Source organism: Taeniopygia guttata, chromosome 5 (genome assembly GCF_048771995.1).
Source record: "Taeniopygia guttata chromosome 5, bTaeGut7.mat, whole genome shotgun sequence".
Lineage (NCBI taxonomy): Eukaryota > Metazoa > Chordata > Aves > Passeriformes > Estrildidae > Taeniopygia > Taeniopygia guttata.
The window spans coordinates 21,270,965-21,288,976 of record NC_133030.1 but is presented as its reverse complement, the minus strand read 5'-3'; the positions used below and the strand labels follow the sequence as shown (position 1 = coordinate 21,288,976).

Here is an 18,012-nt window from a genome sequence, read left to right as displayed (position 1 = left end):
TTAGGATGGTCTTGCACTTCTTAATGATACAAGCATTTCCAATGCAAACAATCCCTTGCTTCCCAAAAACCAAGTAGGCAGGTAAGTTTAAGGAAGGATAAAGTAATAATGAAGCTAATATATTAAGCTTTTATCATGAAAAATTATGGTATATTATCTTTTAAGACCTTTAAACACGTTAAGAGATTTATTTCAACTGCCAAGCATGCCCTTCTGTCAGCTTCATATAACCTCACCTAGTTACTATCTAGGTGTGTTTAGTGAGATTCCAACTTAGAGCACGGGGGCCCCTTTCTCCAATCAATGGACAGTAACAAGACACTGTCCTAGCATTCATAAGTGCTTATTTTGACACTGAAAGTGGACCATTTGTTCAAAACAAAACTAAGCATGAATGCACCTCTGAAAAAATGTAGAGCTAAATAGAATTACCATTGAACAAAAATGACAGAAGACACTCTAGCTGCTACTTTTTAAACTGCCTGTTGTACTCAGCAGAGCATCACCCATTGTAAACTTGCTGTCTACAACTGCCTGTCCTAACCTATTTGGAATAAATTTATCTCCAATCAGAGCAGTGAGATTCACTGAGTACTATTAGCTAGAAAGGCATAAGTTGGTGTTCAAAATCCCTCGATTTAATTATTTAATTACAGTATTTTACAGTTACACCCAGCAATCAAAAAAAAACCCCAAAAACAATAATAAGCTTTCATGGTACAGTTGCCACATTTCTTAAACAAAATGTAAGATTAATTTGACATAGAATACAAGTCTCCAGTGAATACAAAATAACATGTAGCTATTTCTTCAGTGTCAGAACTGAGACCTGGTAGAGAAGAAATACTTCCTTACTTATAATGAGCTAGTGAAGTTTCAAAGAAACTCTGTGGAGAAAGGAACAAATAAATGGTTTGAAATTAATAGGAATTAAATAGAAGAGAAAACAGAAACACCTCTACCTCAACAGTTTAACACATACTTCTAATACCATGCACACTCCTTCCTAGTCCATGGGCATAACAAACTATAAGAGATACTAAAAGGGAAACAAAACCAACCAACAATTACTTCATGGAAGGCTGGGAGAGCTTGAGCAGGCTGGCTGCACTTCTTTCCTCAGAGTAGGATTTCTGGATGCTTCACCCTCTTGTCAGCCACTGCTGGACACAGGGCTGCAGAGTGGGAGGTTACCAAGGATCTCTGACCTTCCTGCAAAACTTCTGCCACTGTCTCATGCAGGGGAGCCCAGACACAGGATGAAGAGCAGGCTGAAGCTCAGGCACATGAGGGGAGACCGAGGGCAGTCCCTGTGTCCAAGGAGCAGCAGGAACAGGGGAGCGATCCCTGAAAAGGGGACCTCAGTCTACGTAAGCCTCCTTCCCCCACATGAGCACATCTCTCAGGACACAGCCTCCCAAGCTCCCAGGACAGCCATAGTTGGCCGCATACTGCAGCCAGAGTGGCCTCCTGATGCCATGACAGGATTCCTTCCACACACTATAGTCTTTCACAGCACATATGCTCTTCTGCTAACTACTATACTTTCAGAGGGTAACTACATCCTCTTGAGAGGAATGCAGGAGATGCCATGTGGCAGTCTTTCCCTGACTGTGAGAAAAACATGCCCAAAAACTGGATGAAGACAGTGATCTCCTAACATGTTCTTTTAACAAGGTGCCACCTCCTACTGGCAAGTTATTAAAGCAGGGACTTACATTCCTCTATCAGTCATGAGAAGAAGGAGCCTGCTATTGTGACACAACAGTTAAGAAGTGAAGTGAAATCACGTTTACCCTTATTTATCAATCTCAGCTGCACTCCTGTCTAGATGAGAACTAGAAAAACACATCTGTGGATGAGTCAGCAGCATACCCTTGTGGCCAGAAGGGACAATGGTATCCTAGGGTGCATCAGGAAGAGTGTGGCCAGCAGGTGGAGGGCAGGTGACCCTGCCCCTCTATTAAGCCCTAGGGAGGCCACATCTGGAGTGAAATGCTATGGTCAATCTAATCTCCACAGTTCAAGCAAGAAAAGGAGCTACTGGAGAGGGATGCAGCAGAGGCCACAATGATGGACTTGAGGTCTGGAGCACCACTTATGAGGAGAGACTGTGAGAGCTGGGCATCTTTAGTCCAGACAAGAAAAGACTGAGAGGGCATCTCATTCTTGCATACAAATATCTAAGCTGTGTGCCAAGACAATAGTGCTGGACTCCTCTCCATGGTGCCCAACAACAGGATAAGGAGCAATGGCCATAAACTAGACGACATGAAATTCCACCTCAACACGAGGAAAAACTTCTGGACACTGAGGGTGGCAGAGCACTGGAACAGGCTGCCCAGGGAGGTCTGGAGACAATCAAACCCTACCTGAGTATGCTCCTGTGTCACTTGCTCTAGGTGACTCTTCTTGGCAGGAGGGTGGACTAGATGATCTCCAGCAGTTCCTTCCAATCCTAACTATTCTGTCATCTTATTATTTTTTACATAATATATTATATATATACACACACACACATCATGTGCATATACATCCCCCTTATAACTGAATGTCCCAATAATCTATAGCTCTAACATGAAGTATGTAAATAAATCCAAACTAGTTCAAGTTTACCCCAAGACACCAATCTCTCAAAATTCAAGAGGTCATAACTGTTCAACAGAAGTACAAAAATCAGGTGAAATCTACAGTCTGCAGTGAATTTACAAGAACCATTTCATACCAAGTAACAACTATAGCCTCATCAATTCCTACATTATCTCAAACCACATGTTACTAAGTGTTAATAAATAAAGGTTTTAATGCAATAATTACAAATGAAGACATTAATCTTTCCCGCCCAAGTAGAGAGGATGAATAATTTTCTAATCGTTTCACATTAACTGCCAATTACAAATTTAAAATATCCACTGGTCACAGAGTTTAATTAGATTTTTTCCTATTCTGAATTCTTCCAATTAGCTTCAAAATGAAAATGAAGATATTATTGCACTATGAAATGCACATGACTCCATAATAATATAAAATGCAAGCTCAACAATGCATAGGTACCCAAGACACCTTTGCACTGAAACATGTAGTACCAAAAAATTCAGTTGCAAAAGAGAGTATTATTTCAGTATAATAATCTATAAACCTCACTCATATCTACTGTATGTCAGTTCATGAACACATTTGCTTTGAAACTCTTTCAAAAACATTGGGTAGCAGATACACTTCTTGGCACAAAAGCAAAATGCTGTAAAACAAACAGAATATCCACAACTGTGTGTCTGGAACACCCCTGATTGTCACAGTGAACCAAAGCAGGGTGGAGAAAGATGGTGCAAGAGCAGGGTAAGTTCAAAGACAAAAGTTAGCATCAGCCAGCTAGAAAGTAGTCGGAAAAAAGCTGCAAGAAAAGAGAAGGCATGGCCACAAAGCCTGAACTGAAGAAGGAACTGCAGCTTAGAAAGTGATAAATGTGAACTTATAAAATCAGGTGACTTTAGTGGACATCAGGGACATGAAAAGCTTAAAATTTAAGTGGTTTCTGAATGCTTTAGGATAAGGCTTTATAGATACAGAAGCTAAATCTACTGCTGTACGTGAAGTTTAATAGTTTCTTACCTGTTAAAACACAAAAAGTTTTTAAGAGTTAAAAAATCAGAACGTTTTGATTCTCTCAGGCTTCTTGCCCATTACAGGGTATCCTGGCAACAGCAAAAAAAATCTTTCAATCTACAGTACTAGCAGATTAGCAGGACTGAATTAGCTTTGAATTAGATGAAGCAGATTTCTTCCTACAACGACAAAAAAAAAATCGTATAATTTAATATTGTTAATAGGTTCTATTCAATAGGTTGACAACTGCATAAACACTAAGGGCTGTTTTGCAACAAATATAACATGTAAACAGAGGAAGAAACAACTTGCTAGGAAAAAAATTGTCAGTTCAGCAGAACATACACCAAAATTAAATGAAAAGCAGTCTGTCATCTGAAATACCTATTTACTTTTAAATCAATTTTAACATTTCCTTCCATTTTTGGGAGTCAAAGAAGAAACTTCATCTCACTGAAATGAAACTGCTTTTATAATCTGTAATTCACTGAAATCTAACACAAATCTAGACTTAAAAAAAAACCTATTAGCAAGTTCCCATAAAATAACATCTTCAGATCTGGAAGACCTGAAATACCCATTACTAGAGCTTTCTGCAGTAGTTTTTTTTCATATCTTCATAATTATTCCCTTATATTAATGTCATTTATCTACAAACCTACACGGAAATAAACTAAGAAGCATTAAGAATGCCTGTTAGGTTGGCACAAGTCTATAAAGAATTCAGTCAGTTTCAATCTGAAAACAGGTCAGCTTCAAAAAAACCAACAGAGATCACATCCAGACTTCCAAAGTAACAAGGTGAATTAAGACAGCATTCAGTCACCATTATGAAAATCTCTAATTCTCATAGTTTAATATTACTTTGCTTTACACTGGAAGAATTATGAGCTCTATTAAGTATCCTTAACTGCCTTCAGATTGACACCTGCCTGTGCTCTAGTCAACACTAAACAGGCAAGAAAAAGCACCCTACAAACTGCTTTTTCTTTCCAATTAGCTGTTTGTAGTAGTTGCAGGAAGAATTCCTGAAATAAAAATTCACCTTCACTTTTCAGCACTTTGAGGGGCTTTTTGATTTTGCTTTTTAACACAGGTTTCAAGAACACAATTCTTTTGGGAACATGGTTAATAGTGTTTATGGAAAATGAAGTACTAGCAACTAAGAAGAGTAGCAAAATTAGTGGCATGTTTATTAACTCAGGTCAGTGACTACCTGAGTTAATAAGAGACTACCAAATACCTACTATTTGGCATATTCAGCTAAAAACCCCAAACTATTCACCTCAGTACCTTTTCAAGTATTCTGCCAATTATTAATTGTATTACTTTTACACCTTCCATGTTAAAGATAAGGAGCTGTGTCTTCAAAGCTGGTTTTTGATCTTTGCATGTGATGTAACAGATGGTCTTTGTCAACCTAAAGATCATAGATTCAAACAATACCTTGGGTTGGAAAGGACCTTAAAGATAATTTCTCAGGTTGTTTTAGCAACCAACATACACATGAACTGAAGCTCAGTATAATACACTGACCATAATTCTCTTAAAGGTCTTTTAAATGCATTTTTCCACCTGCAGACCTTTAGGTCTCCATGCCTGACAGACCTGCTAATACCCTGTGAGTCAAGCAATGAACTAGAGCAGAAAAAGTAAACAAATTTTCTGGACTCAGTTCACTTCACTGAAGTTTTGCAGGTTATTGTTCCTGCATTTTAAAAGTGTACCTATGTTCCAAAGCAGAGCTTCAAAAAGGGAGAAAACATCACTTCTTCCATTATGTCTTGTGGAAACAAAGTAAGCCTGCTTAGCTTAATACACTTTCAGAAGAGTTTACACATTCTTGAGATCCACAGAGTTCAATTGCTAGTGGAACTATCCAAATGAAAACCACTATTATTACTCCCCTTACAAGGATGTCTTTTTTATTTCTCTACTCTGCTTTCCGTTTGAAGACTTCAGTGTCTAAATACCATTGTCTAGCACCAGAACAGTTGGCTTCTGAATTCAATGCAGCAGGATTACAGAGTAAATTAGAGACACCAGTGCAGTCAAAATTAGCAAGATACTTGGAGTGCATGTATTACAGCATACTCTGTGAAGAGTGTACCACCAGAACGCTGCTCTGGTCAATCAGGACTTTTTCAGTCCACCTCAAAATCTGCAAGAGTTTAGAGGTTGGTCTAAAGACTGACTTACACTTAGTGGTACATATGGTTCATTAACTCAGACTGCTCCTCTCTGCAGGACAGATTAGGTACTCCATTATGAAAAAAGGGACAACCCCCCCACCCCAAAAACTCACGGGCGGTCTTTTCTAAAAACAATGTAAAAAAGAAGAATCACCTGACTGGATGAAGTTCAAGTCTATTTAAATCTGCCTTTCCTGCATCCAGGGATGCCTTGCATTCAGCAATAGTTCAGCCAAGTTAATACAGCCCTGTCATGAAGAATTATCCAATAATGGAAGGTTAAAACCTTAGACCTGAAGGTAATATGCAGGATGGTAGTATTGTCATGTGTACAGATGGATTATATTTAAACACAGAACTATGAAGAGTCATCATAACCAGGACCACATCCATGTTCATGTTTATATAATATACCCAGAAAATAAAGCAAGGCACAACTACCCAGGGTTGGATCAATCTTCACATGAAACATAGTATCACAGCAAAGTCTGTTTTAAGTATTACCTAAAAAACTTTATTCACACATTTTTAGATAAGAGCAGTAACCACTATGTGACCAGTTGCCATAAAAAGGACTAAACCTATTTTATTAATGCTGCATGAACTGGGCCGTATCTGTTTCTAAAACCATTCCCATGCATCTCTATTGGCCCAAACACTGAAACCAAACAAGTGTCTCTATGGATAGAAACCCATGCAACATTTGTGCATCCTGGTAAAAAAGTCCAAGAACTGCAAGCTCCTGAATAGTGCTGCTCTTACAGTAATTCTCTGCATTAACTTATATAACTTCATATATCTGAAATAAAGCTGTTACATAAGCTTGACAAAACCACTAGCAGAACACCAGCATCTCTTCTCTAACATAAGGGCCTGGACTACAATTAATAAAGGGAAGCACAGGACATGGGATGGTTTAGTTCTGTCACCTCTCTAGGGCAGAAAAAGTCCAAGAATTCTTATGCAATACACATGAAAAACAGCTGAAGCACAAAACAGTAGAATCTTTTCCTTTCTTCCAGCAGCTTACTGGCCAAGAAAGATTCCCCTAGTGAAATTACAGGCTAGCAACACAAAACTGTTTAATGTAACATTCAGGCAGAGCACTATGAAATTGTAATTTAAGATTCAGCATTGTTCCCTACCACAACTCTCCAAATGCCAGTTGAGAAAAATCAAAGTAATGAAAAAAAAAATCAAAGGAGCACTCCTGGTTAGAATACTCATGTGTTACCACATGATCAGGTTTTTTTTCCCAAAAACTTTTAAGTAACCCCTTTGACAAATGGTTCTCAAAGAAACTTGACTTGAAAGCGTTGTCCACAACCATCAACTTGACAGTGGTGAGAGCTGAAGGGCCAAGACATTGGTGCATCTGGACTAGTCTAGAATTCTCATTTGTAAACTAATTAAGTTTATAGAAAAATCTTCATGATAACCAAGGCAATTTTTAAACACAAAGAAGCATCTCACTCAGGTCAGGACTTAAACTTTGAATGCTTTGGCTAGCAGTTCCCAACACCTTGCTTAGAGGATACATTTGTACTTTGAAATGTCACCATCCACACTCAGAATGAGGATAAGGACTGAAATTCCTCATAGTCTCTCAAAGGAGTGCTTCAGGATGCTAAATTAGCTTATGCAAAGCAGCTTTGTTCTACCCCTTGCTGCGCAGTCACCCTCTGTTGGCTCCCCAACAGCGATGAAACCTCTGCCAAGGCATTTCCAAATGAAAAAAAGTTACTCCAAAAGTAGCAAATGAAGAAGGAAGAAGGGAAGAGTTTTTCTGCCATGTCCATGAGATGGAACAACAGAAAGGGTCTATCAATCACCAGGGCCAGTGCAGCCAAGGAAGAGGGACCACACCATTAGGGACAGTGCAATCAGGATCTGACTCTTCCATCTTTGCCCTAAATTATATCACCACAAGCCTGCTCAGATGACAGAGTAAAAGCTCTCCTGAATCCAAGACACAAAATGGGTGATGTTGAATTTGAACAACTCGGTATCAGTTCTACTGTTGTCTCAACCAGCTGATCATTTGCAAGTGTAAATGAGTCCTGAATTCCCATACTGCTACTCTGGAAATGAAAAAAACTCCAGTAACACTGACTCACTGCTTTAGCAGTAAATTTAACTTTTTTGTTGGAACATTTTAGAAACAACTACTATAACCTAAAGACACAGCCTTAAGTTGAAAGGCGTGAATTTTACCAGAGGTTTCTTTTATAAGCATGTGTTTAATTCTCTTCACTCTATTAGTTCAAAGACAGCATGAGTTTGGATTTCTTTTCTCAAGTTAATCCTCCTATTCCCCTTGTGGATTAGGCCTTGAAAGTTGGACATAAATCAGGTTTTGAGGCACATAAAAAATACATGGAGGTAAAAGAAAACTACTTCAGCAACTTCTAACCAGGACACCAGTACTCCTCCTGTATGGACAGTGCATTTACATCTATTATTTGCTTTATTTTTTTAATGCAAAATCCCAGTCTTGTTAAAAAGAATACTTAAAGACCATTTGCAGTTCAGAAATGGAAGTCAGCAGCTTCCAGGCGCACATCAGTGTTTTGGCTCCTGAAGCTCCAGTCATCTACAGCTGCTGCCAGAACTGCAGTGGACTCTCACATGAAGACAGCAACTTCAAAACTAAATCCAAAGCAATTTGTAACCTCTTGGTTAACTCTTCACTTTCATTCACAGTTTCTGGAACCTGCTGTTCAGGTAACCTGAATTTTCACTCCAAGTTACATTAACTGCACTAGTTAAAGGCTACGGGCAAGAGTATCTTCCTGGTTTTCCTTATGCTAAGCTCTACAAAGCCATTAAAATAAATTTTGATGGCTGCAAGTCCTTAAGTTCTTTTAATTAGGATATCAAGAAATGTTACCATATCCCGAAAAAACTGACAGAACTATTCAACCCACCCTAAATGCACTCACAAGCTAAATATTTCCTTAATGACAGTATCATAAACATGTTTTACTTTTGGGAATGAAAGTTAGAATCCCTAACACTCTTCAAAGAGTGTTCAAATCCAACATCATGAACAGAAAAGTTGAAGGTATTTCTTCCTTTAATCTTCAATTTAACCAGGTTAAAACATCTTTTATTTTGATTTGCTCATGGGCAAAGACCACTAAAAATTGACTTGATTTATCAAAGAGCTTAAGCCCCATCTATACTTTTTCCTACAATACCAGCATTTTCAAGTTTAACAATACAATCCCTAGGATAAAAGTAGAAAAGTTCTTCCAATGCTAAGCAAGAGAAAAAAAACACAGAAGCAGCACCTAAATACAAGGGGAGTGATGCTACTTTAGCATATCCACTTCTCTAGATTTTGGCATCAGTATTTAGCAAAATTTAGTGCCATCTGGAATCTTACCCAATCTTACAGCTTTATTTGACCCTTTAACCAAACAAAAACACTACTTTCCTTCACAGGTTTCAGGGAAAACAGTGTACACTACAGTTTGCCCACCTCTACAGATATCCTGAGAATGAAGGTAAGTACTTAATAAAGATAAATATTCTAATACATATGAAATGTCAATTAAATACTGGATGCTGAACAGTCAGATTAATTTAGCACTCAAAGACTAAGACAGCTGAATGGTGACTCAATATCCTCCTTCTGTAATACAGAGTGCTACAAAGACTGTCCAGTAACTGTTGTTATTTAAACAACAAGCTTCAAAAAAGCATGACCAGCTTGACTTTTCTACGACTCATCTTAGAAAATTAAGAAAATAATGCTTTTAAATGGGAAGATTTCACCAATTCTCACCTACATAAGTTTAATGAATTACCACCATTTTTATTTAGGTACATGCAAAAATACATTTCAGAAAAGAAATTAGAAACCCAGAAAAATCATGAAACTTCAGTGCAAAAAGCCTTCCCAGAGAAGCCTGAAGTGGCTATTAAGCTAATGCAATCTTTATTTCCCATTCCCCACTCCCACAGGCAATTTATATTTTGGAGACTCCAGTAATTGAGTTTTGCCATGCTGTCCTTTTACAAACCACACACACAGAGCAATCACATACTTTTTTAGGCACAGGTGCCTCTGGTGTCTCAACTGAACAGAAGGAATGCCTTTCCCATGGAACTCTTCTATTTGGACAACAGTACAAAAATCAGGACTGCCTAACAGAATAAGACACCACCTTCCAAGTGCAACAGTCACCCTAGTTTAAAGAAAAAAAAGCCGAAGTTTCATTTAAAAAAATGCCAAACATACTATCTTCTCTGTGACCTTCAAAATAATCTTTTCAAAATTCTTCAATACTTCAATGCTTCTTGAATTAAGACTCAAACAAATCAGAGGAGCAGATTTGTTTGAGCGCCTTTCAGAATTCTATCGCAGTTTCAAGTGGCAACTGTGGGGCAAGTCTGTCCCAAAGACTTAGCAGCAGCTCTTAGTAATACTGTTTCCAAAGGGTGATTAGTCTAAAGTTTTACACTGAAGTGATCATCAGCTGTGCAATACCATAAGGACACTAGTATATTCTTTCTAATAGAGTTTAAAAAAACCATTCAAGCAATATGCCACAGTTAAGGGACACAGCATCCTTCTGAAATTACCCTTCCTTCAACTGGCTTTTCTCACTTTCATTTTCTTTGTGCCCTTTCAAGAGAGGGCACACAGTAACTCACCAGACTACTTTAAGCATCCATTCCTTCCTACCAGTTCTTTCTCTTAACTACCAATCTATCTGCCAACAGTTTTCTCCCCCTGCAAGAGCCTCAACTCTCACCAAGTGTTACTTTACTAAGAATTACTGAACACACACAGTTATAACTAATTCCAATGCAAGACTGAAAACAGCATTGATAGGTTAGTTACACAAAACTACAGCGATATATCTGCCCTACGCCTACTCAAGGGATTTAAAGCATAAAGTTTCAAAGAAACCAAGCGACTTAAAATGCAAGCTCAGAATTTAAAATGGTATTTACTACAGCATTACATGATAAAGCCCTAAAGAGAAATACCATGCTGAGCCAAAGACTTAGAAATCAATTTACTTAAGACCTGAACTTAAGTCTATTCTTTTCAGTAACATTTAGGGTCCCACACAGACTTTTGTCAAGACAGTCTTATTACAATTCCAAAAAGTCAAGTCACTGCAATGCCAAGTGGCACAGAAATTAACTTAGTTTGAAATGCCTTGAAGTCTATAACAAGACTTCTTAGGTGGTTTCACTCAATGCTCGCTACTTACAATAATTTTTTTTTAAATTACATTTGGATAACTGATAAACTTCTTATGAGGATGAGACCAGCACCACATTACAAATTTTTATTTGCTCTATAAATAATTTAATTCCTGTCTGCACAGGGCTACAACTTCAACATGGGAGGAAAAAAAACCAACCCCACTGCATTCTAATCTCCAGCCTTACAGCTAGGATTACAAATTAAACTTCAGAATTCCCAAATCCAGAAGAGGGGAAGACTGGACCAGTGCATTTCAAAAGGAAAAAAAATCTTGTATAGGTATTAATATCATTGTTTTCGCTTTCTGTTATGCCCTAAAAGGCATCCAGTTTCCCACAGTGAAACATGTTTATAGGAAACATCTGCAGGTGTTTCCTATAAAAAATATATAAATAAGTAAACACATAAACCCCATGGGTTTTTCAGACTTTTGAATCTTTTTTCCACAGACACTCTCACACATAAAACATTCAGAATTATTCTTGTCTGCCTTCAATACCCTATCTCTCCAATTCCAATCTGGGCAACTAAATTCCCTAGTTGGTAACCACGGCATTAGGGATTAATTTATACTTATAACTTACATTTTTGCAAATTATAAATTTGCATTTTTTTAAGCAGAGCATCGAAGCCAAGTGTAGCTGGTACTCAGTTCAGGTATGTTAATGTTCTTTGGTTTTTGTTCTCAAAGTAAGTAATATTCAACTACAGCAGGAGGGTATTCTGGATGAGACAGACGCAGGAAAAAAAGGTATGTGCACCTGGCACAACTACTGAGTAACTAAAGCAATCAAACATTAATGGGTTGAGAAGTTGTAAGTTCAGTCTTCAATCACATATTACTCATATCAGAAAAAAATTAATAACTTTAATATTGTGAGTCTAGAAGAGAGCATTAGCCCTTAGAGCACAAGCAAGCAGCCTGACAAGACACATTGCATTTTTTATGTTGATCCTTATGAAATGCAGATCTCTCACTAATGTTACCTTTACCAAATCCTTTACCAATCAGATTTCACCAAATACAGTGTTTGGTGAACAATTTTTTGCTATTTAGATGTGGATTAGAGCTGTAACAAAGAGCCCATCATCAGCATCAAATACACACAGAGAAGGATCCTTTGATGAATGTTTGCTGGACACAGCCAAAAGGAAGAACTGATACTTCACAGCCAGCTCACTGTACCTTCTACAGCTGTCCCTCACAGACAGGAAAAGACTCCTACAGGTCATCACCCCTCAGAGCTGCCATAAGCAGTGACAAACTCCTCCTTTTAAGAGCCAGAAAGAACACAGAAAGACAAACATGGCCAATGGGAACAAAACCCCTGAGCTGCTGCAACTTCCAGGTGCACCTCCATCTAGACTGTCCTGCACTGACATGACACACACCTTGAGCTCCTAGAAAAAGGAGATGCTTACACCAGTAGGAACCCCCCCTCACTTAAAAAATGGGTCTCTTCCTGTCACGACCACAGCTTTGTTTTAGCTGTCTCTAAACTTTCCATCCTTTTCCAAGAAGTTTGGTGACAACAGCTAAAGCTGTCAAAAGTAACCTACTACTTTTTGTTTTCTAGAAGACTTAGCTTTCAGTTACATGGACATCCAGCAAGTTCATCAAGACAGTGGCAGAAGAAATAACACGAATTCAAATTCTGCAGCTCAAGCAAGACCTAAAGTTCACAGCTGAACTCTTAAGATTCGTAACTGGTCCAAGTAGCAGGCACATAGTAAGCAAGAGAAGAATATGGAGAGCCCTATTTCTCCAAATCAGAGAAGGAATGAGTTTTGTCACCAATGCCTAACCTATGATTTTTGCCTTAATGAAACTTAGAGCAATTGAAAACACACACACAAAACCCCTTTGTTTTCCCCTGCACTAAGTAGATTGGAAACACAAAACTTGGTTTCCATTATACTTACAAAAAAATCGAATAGCATTGTATTTTCACCATTTCTATGAGGATCACTAATTGTGTAAGCACTCTGCTACAAAGGTGCAGAAATCCACCCTGTGGAGGCAGTGGCTTACACCCCTTTCACAATGCAAACAAGTGAAATAATATCAACTTGTAGCAAGGTAAGCCTTGAGAGTATCTGCTACTCCCTTTTTTCTGCTCTAACAAAGGCTCAAAACAGTTACAATACAATGGAAAATGCAATCACACCTGCACTAGCATTGCCTACAGCCACTGCATAAAGCATTACTTGAAAATTTTAATCTATCCATTAGGTTACTCCCAGAAGAGAGAAATGTGCAACACAACTGAGGATTAGTCTTGGGCTTTGCTCTTCTAAAAGAGCATCCTGTACATTTACAGAAAAGTTTAGGAAATAATGGCATTCACTTCAAAAACCCACAGCAGAAGTTGAATTTGTACAACAAAATCTTATTTTATATACTGGCATCCAGTTAGAAATCCTGCCAACGGTCACTCAAGAAGGGAACTCACCCATTGTGTAATAGAGATGGGAAGCCTGCAATTCACTTCTGTAATTAACAATCAGAATGCTTTTAGTACTGAAATAGCTATTCTAGAACATATATAATTAATTCAGAAACTATTTTTTACTAAAAATTTTGACATTTTCATCCTCCATCCCAACTGTGCTTTATCACCAAACTGGAAATCACACGGCCATCTCTCAAGCCTCACCTAGGACAGGCCTAGGCAGCCTAAAAGAACTTTAGAGCTTTCTTCATGTTTAAAAGCATCTTTTAGCACAGGTGACAAGAGACAGCCTGCGGTGTTCCTGTGCTCATTTTCAAGAAGGGCCAGTGGACACAGGGGCACCTCCTCACAGATACACAACTTAAACTGCATAAATGCTTGGAACCATCTCATTCAAAATGAAATTGGATAAAGTTTTAAGAACCTTTCAAGGAAACTAATCCATCCTCAAATCTCACCACAAGGCAGTTTCTGCTTGTGCATATATACAATTTTTATTCTCTTTTTTTACTCTCCTTCCCTTAATTAATCAAATTCCCACTTTGCATTTCCCAGGCACTCTTCTGTGCCATTGTGCCTACAGGCCTAACAACATAAATCTCCCCTCCAGTAGAGTGTTACAGCTTCACTGGTCCATAAGGTTGTGTGCTAATGTGCTTCTGCTATTTTTTTCCACAGCTGGTATGCAACATATCCCACAGATTTGACACTGAGCATTTCAAGTTTAAGAGGAAAATATATATATATGCATTTTACAGAATTAAGGGATGACTGCATGAACTAACAGCAGGAAGAAAAAAAAGTCAAAGGGTTAGGCAGGAACTTTTTCACCTATTCCAAATCACATATACCATTTCAAACATGCTTCTTGGCATGTTATATATGCTATTGAATAATCAAGGGTCACAAAAAGTCTTGTATTTCATACCAACAATTTTTTTTTGCCAATATTATGTGAAGAGCTATTCCATAAACAGGCAAGCTTAAACCACGTGTCCTCCCAATCTTTTCAAGTCAGTCTATTCCACTTCCTGAGAAGTGTCCCAAACTAGCTATAAAGCTACATATAATATCCAAGAGTAGAAAAATATTTTACTTCAGTTGCTTAGTAGCATATGGTTTCTAAAACAGATGCTGGCACCCTGACACGCTACAGAAACAATTAAACATGCTATGCAGAGCTTTCAGCACGATGTTCATGTTCTCTGTGCGTCTTCTCCTTGACCTTTCAGGCTTGCTTCCCACCCCAAAAATATCAGGATCACTAGTTTCTCAAGTTCTTTGCTCTCTTCCTACAACTTACCAAAATAAGAAGACACAAGCAAGATGTTATTTCTCATTTACCCATACTTGTTCTATTATTGTGAAAAGCTTTGCCAAAAACAATGGCTCTACATCTTGCTCTTAGGACAACCCAACAGCTGGTCTTCTAGAATCTGGGTGTGAGCTATTAACCTGAGATAACAAAGTATTCCTAAACCTGGAATATGCGACAGTGGAGTACACAGCAAGCCATCCTTTACCTTCCATCTTTAACTGTCGATTTAAATACATACTTCAAGGCTTTTTAAACACTTGAACAAAACAGGACATTAATGGATAAAAAGAAGAGGGGACCAGACACTTCTTCAACACATTTCTCCCTTCAGACTGGTTGGCTTTGAGCCAGCTCTTTAGCATTTCTTAGTACATGCACATCAAGCTCAAGCTGAGTAAATTAGCAAAGATTTTGAGCCATAACAACAGAGTTCACTCTCTGTCAATACTAAAGCTACCCACACAAATTTCTGCTCTAATACTGCTAAATTCAGGCTCCATCTACTAGTTCACTTGAATTTCACTCTTGGAACACGATCTGATTATCTGAGTGGTACACAGGCTATAGCATCACCTCCTTTAAGTGCAAGACAGAAACATTCCAAAGGAAAAATTCACTTTTGTTCACTTCAGCAACTCAGTGGAACTGAGCAGTTTGCAGGCAGTATTGTGAAGAGACATAAACTACTCAGTGTCTTTAATTCCATAAGGGAATAACAGCTACTTGAATTGTATTTTTAAGAAATCCAAAGCTGTGATGCTTACAGCAGTTTACATACAAATCTAAGTGGCTTGTAAAGAAGCTGTAATGCACTACCCTAGTTAAAGGCATTCCTGTTAAACAGGTTGCCTTTCTGGAATTTCTAAACTACACCTTTCAATTCACTCAATGTCTTCCTTGGTCTTAAGAAGAATCCCTTATGTTCAAATAATATCATAGATGAACAAAACAAGTAATTTAAGTGAACCCAAGCAAGTACTTAAAAATATAAACTATCAAGAAAAACATGCAAACTGGATATCACTTTTGCATGGCATCTCATTAACAATTTACATATTGAAAGGTAAACTTGCAGTGTTATTTTCTACCTGTATAATGACAAAACTCTTGCAAGCTTCAGTTAGTCCATGTCTTGCTACTGAAAACATAAATAACATGGAGATAAATACTCAGAGTCTTATCTGAAATGTTTGTTGCACTGGAAATAGACCATTCAGTTCAAATAACTTCAGCAATCTTTCTGGAACACTGAAACAGAGACTTCCTATCTTTCAGCATCCCAGAAAAAAAAACCCACACAGGTATTTGTGCAATCCAAAAAACACACTGCACTGTTAAGAGCACACTTACTCATTGCACTGAAGGACATTCAAAACCTAATACCACCACAGTAAGTAACATAATCTTTCATTTTTAAGTTGTCAACATCTCAAAGGATTCCTTTCAAAAGCTATCCACCTACTCCTAAGGTTTCTCCACTCAGAACACTTATTTTAAAATAGCAACACACCCATTCAAAGTACCCCACTGACTTAAACAACGTTTATGCTGACAGAAATGATCTTTAGCCTCAATTGCACTTATGTCATACAAGATAGTCTCGTATGACACTAAATAGATTAAAACACTAACTCCCTCTTACACTTTGGCAAGTTCTTAGCAACCAACAAAAAACAAAACCAGAAAAACTGGCAGGTTTTTGCCAAACGCATTTAACAGCAGTTAAAGCTTACCCAAACACTACTACGCTCTTAAAACATTACAGTTCCAAGAAGCCGCCTTGTTAAAGCCCCAGAACCGCCCATCCGTCCCACCAGAGGAGCGCCAGGAGCGCGGCGGCCCGGGGCAGCAGGCACGGAGCGCTCCGCCGTGCGGCCCGGCCTCCGCGCCGCGCTCCGGCCCCGCGCCCCGCCGCGGCCGCTCCGGGCCCGCGCTGCGCCTGCGGGAGGCCGCGCACGGCCGGCCCCGGCGGCCCGGCCCGGTGCCGCCCGAGCAGCGCCCGGAGCCCCCGCACGGCCGTCAGCGGGCGCCAGGCCCACGCCGCCGCGGAGGAGCCGCCGCCGGAGCGCTGCTCCCCTGGAAGCGGCGGGGCGGAGTCACGGCGCCGTCCCGGCCGTACCTCGGCAGCGCGTCCCCCGCCACAGGCCCCGGTGCCTCCGCTCAGGCGGGAAAACCTCCGCTCGCCACCATCACCGACGCTCCAAGATGGCGGACATGGCAGCTCCGGCGAGCCCTCCTCTACCTCCGCCCACCTGCCAATCACCTCGCCCCGGCACCGCCCTTCTCCCCGGATCGCCCCTTTCTATTGGGCGCTGTGCGGAGCTCGGCCTCTCATTGGCCGTCAGGTCAACGTCAGTCACCCGTCTACGCGGCTGCGACAGGGTGGGACGCGGATGGCGGCGGGCTCTCGGCTTCCCGTTAGCCAATCAGCGCACGGGGCGGGTACACGCCGATTCCCACCTTCCCAGCCTAGCAACAAGGCAACGTCACGCTGACAGGCGTCTCTCTCGGCCAATAGAGAAAGCAGATTCCTTTTAAAAATAAACCCGTCCCGTCCAATCCGGAGCCGAGGCGCTCGGAGGCCGCGGCGGGGGGGGGCGGGAGCCAGCGGCGGCGTCCGTCCCGCAGCTTCACCCGCCGCGCCTCGCCATTGGCCAGCGCTCCGGGCCACGCCCCCGGGGCGCGCGCGGGCGCCAAACTGCCTGACAACAGGGCGGCGGCGCGCGAGGGGCGCGGGGGGGGCCGGGGCTGGGGCCGGAGCGGCCGCCTGCGGTGCGCCGGTGGCGGCGGGGCTTGCCTTTTCCTGAGCCCGCCGCCCTGCAGGGGCCCCTGAGACCTCTAACGCCGCATAACAGCCGGCAGACTGTGTTTTATAAAACCATAGGATCGTTGAGGTTAGAAATGACCTGCCTTTGAAGTGATCGAGTCCAGGCGTCAACCAGCAGCACCACCTTGCTTATCACTAAACCATGTCCACCTGCCTTTTGAACGCTTTCAGGGATGTTGATTGCACCACTCCTTGGGAAGCCTCTTCTTAATGCATGACAATTTCTTCAGTGAAGACATTTTTCCTAATACCCAATATGTAACTTCAGCCCATTTCCTCCTTTCTTTGTTGGCTGGGAGAAGAGGCCAACCCCCACCTGGCTACAATCTCCTTTCAGGCGGTTGTAGAGTGATAAAGTCCCCCTTGACCCTCCTTTTCCACAGGCTGAA

General features: G+C 40.4%; 1 protein-coding gene across 16 annotated transcripts in view; it reads right to left on the bottom strand.

Moving 5' to 3' along the window:
* The window catches only part of PPP6R3 (protein phosphatase 6 regulatory subunit 3), a 50,015-nt gene extending 32,947 nt beyond the window's left edge, over positions 1 to 17,068 (bottom strand). For 8 of the 16 annotated variants that reach the window (XM_030274065.4, XM_030274068.4, XM_030274072.4 and 5 more), the window contains exons 1-2: positions 16,916 to 17,038; positions 3,613 to 3,785 (exon numbers count right to left, since the gene is read on the bottom strand). The gene's annotated coding sequence lies outside the window, so the exon portion shown is untranslated. Of the gene's footprint in view, positions 1 to 3,612; positions 3,786 to 5,952; positions 6,047 to 16,915 lie in introns of all 16 variants that reach the window. The other 8 variants (XM_072929837.1, XM_072929840.1, XM_030274073.4 and 5 more) reach the window with 6 other exon arrangements.
* Positions 17,069 to 18,012: the final 944 nt, after the last annotated feature.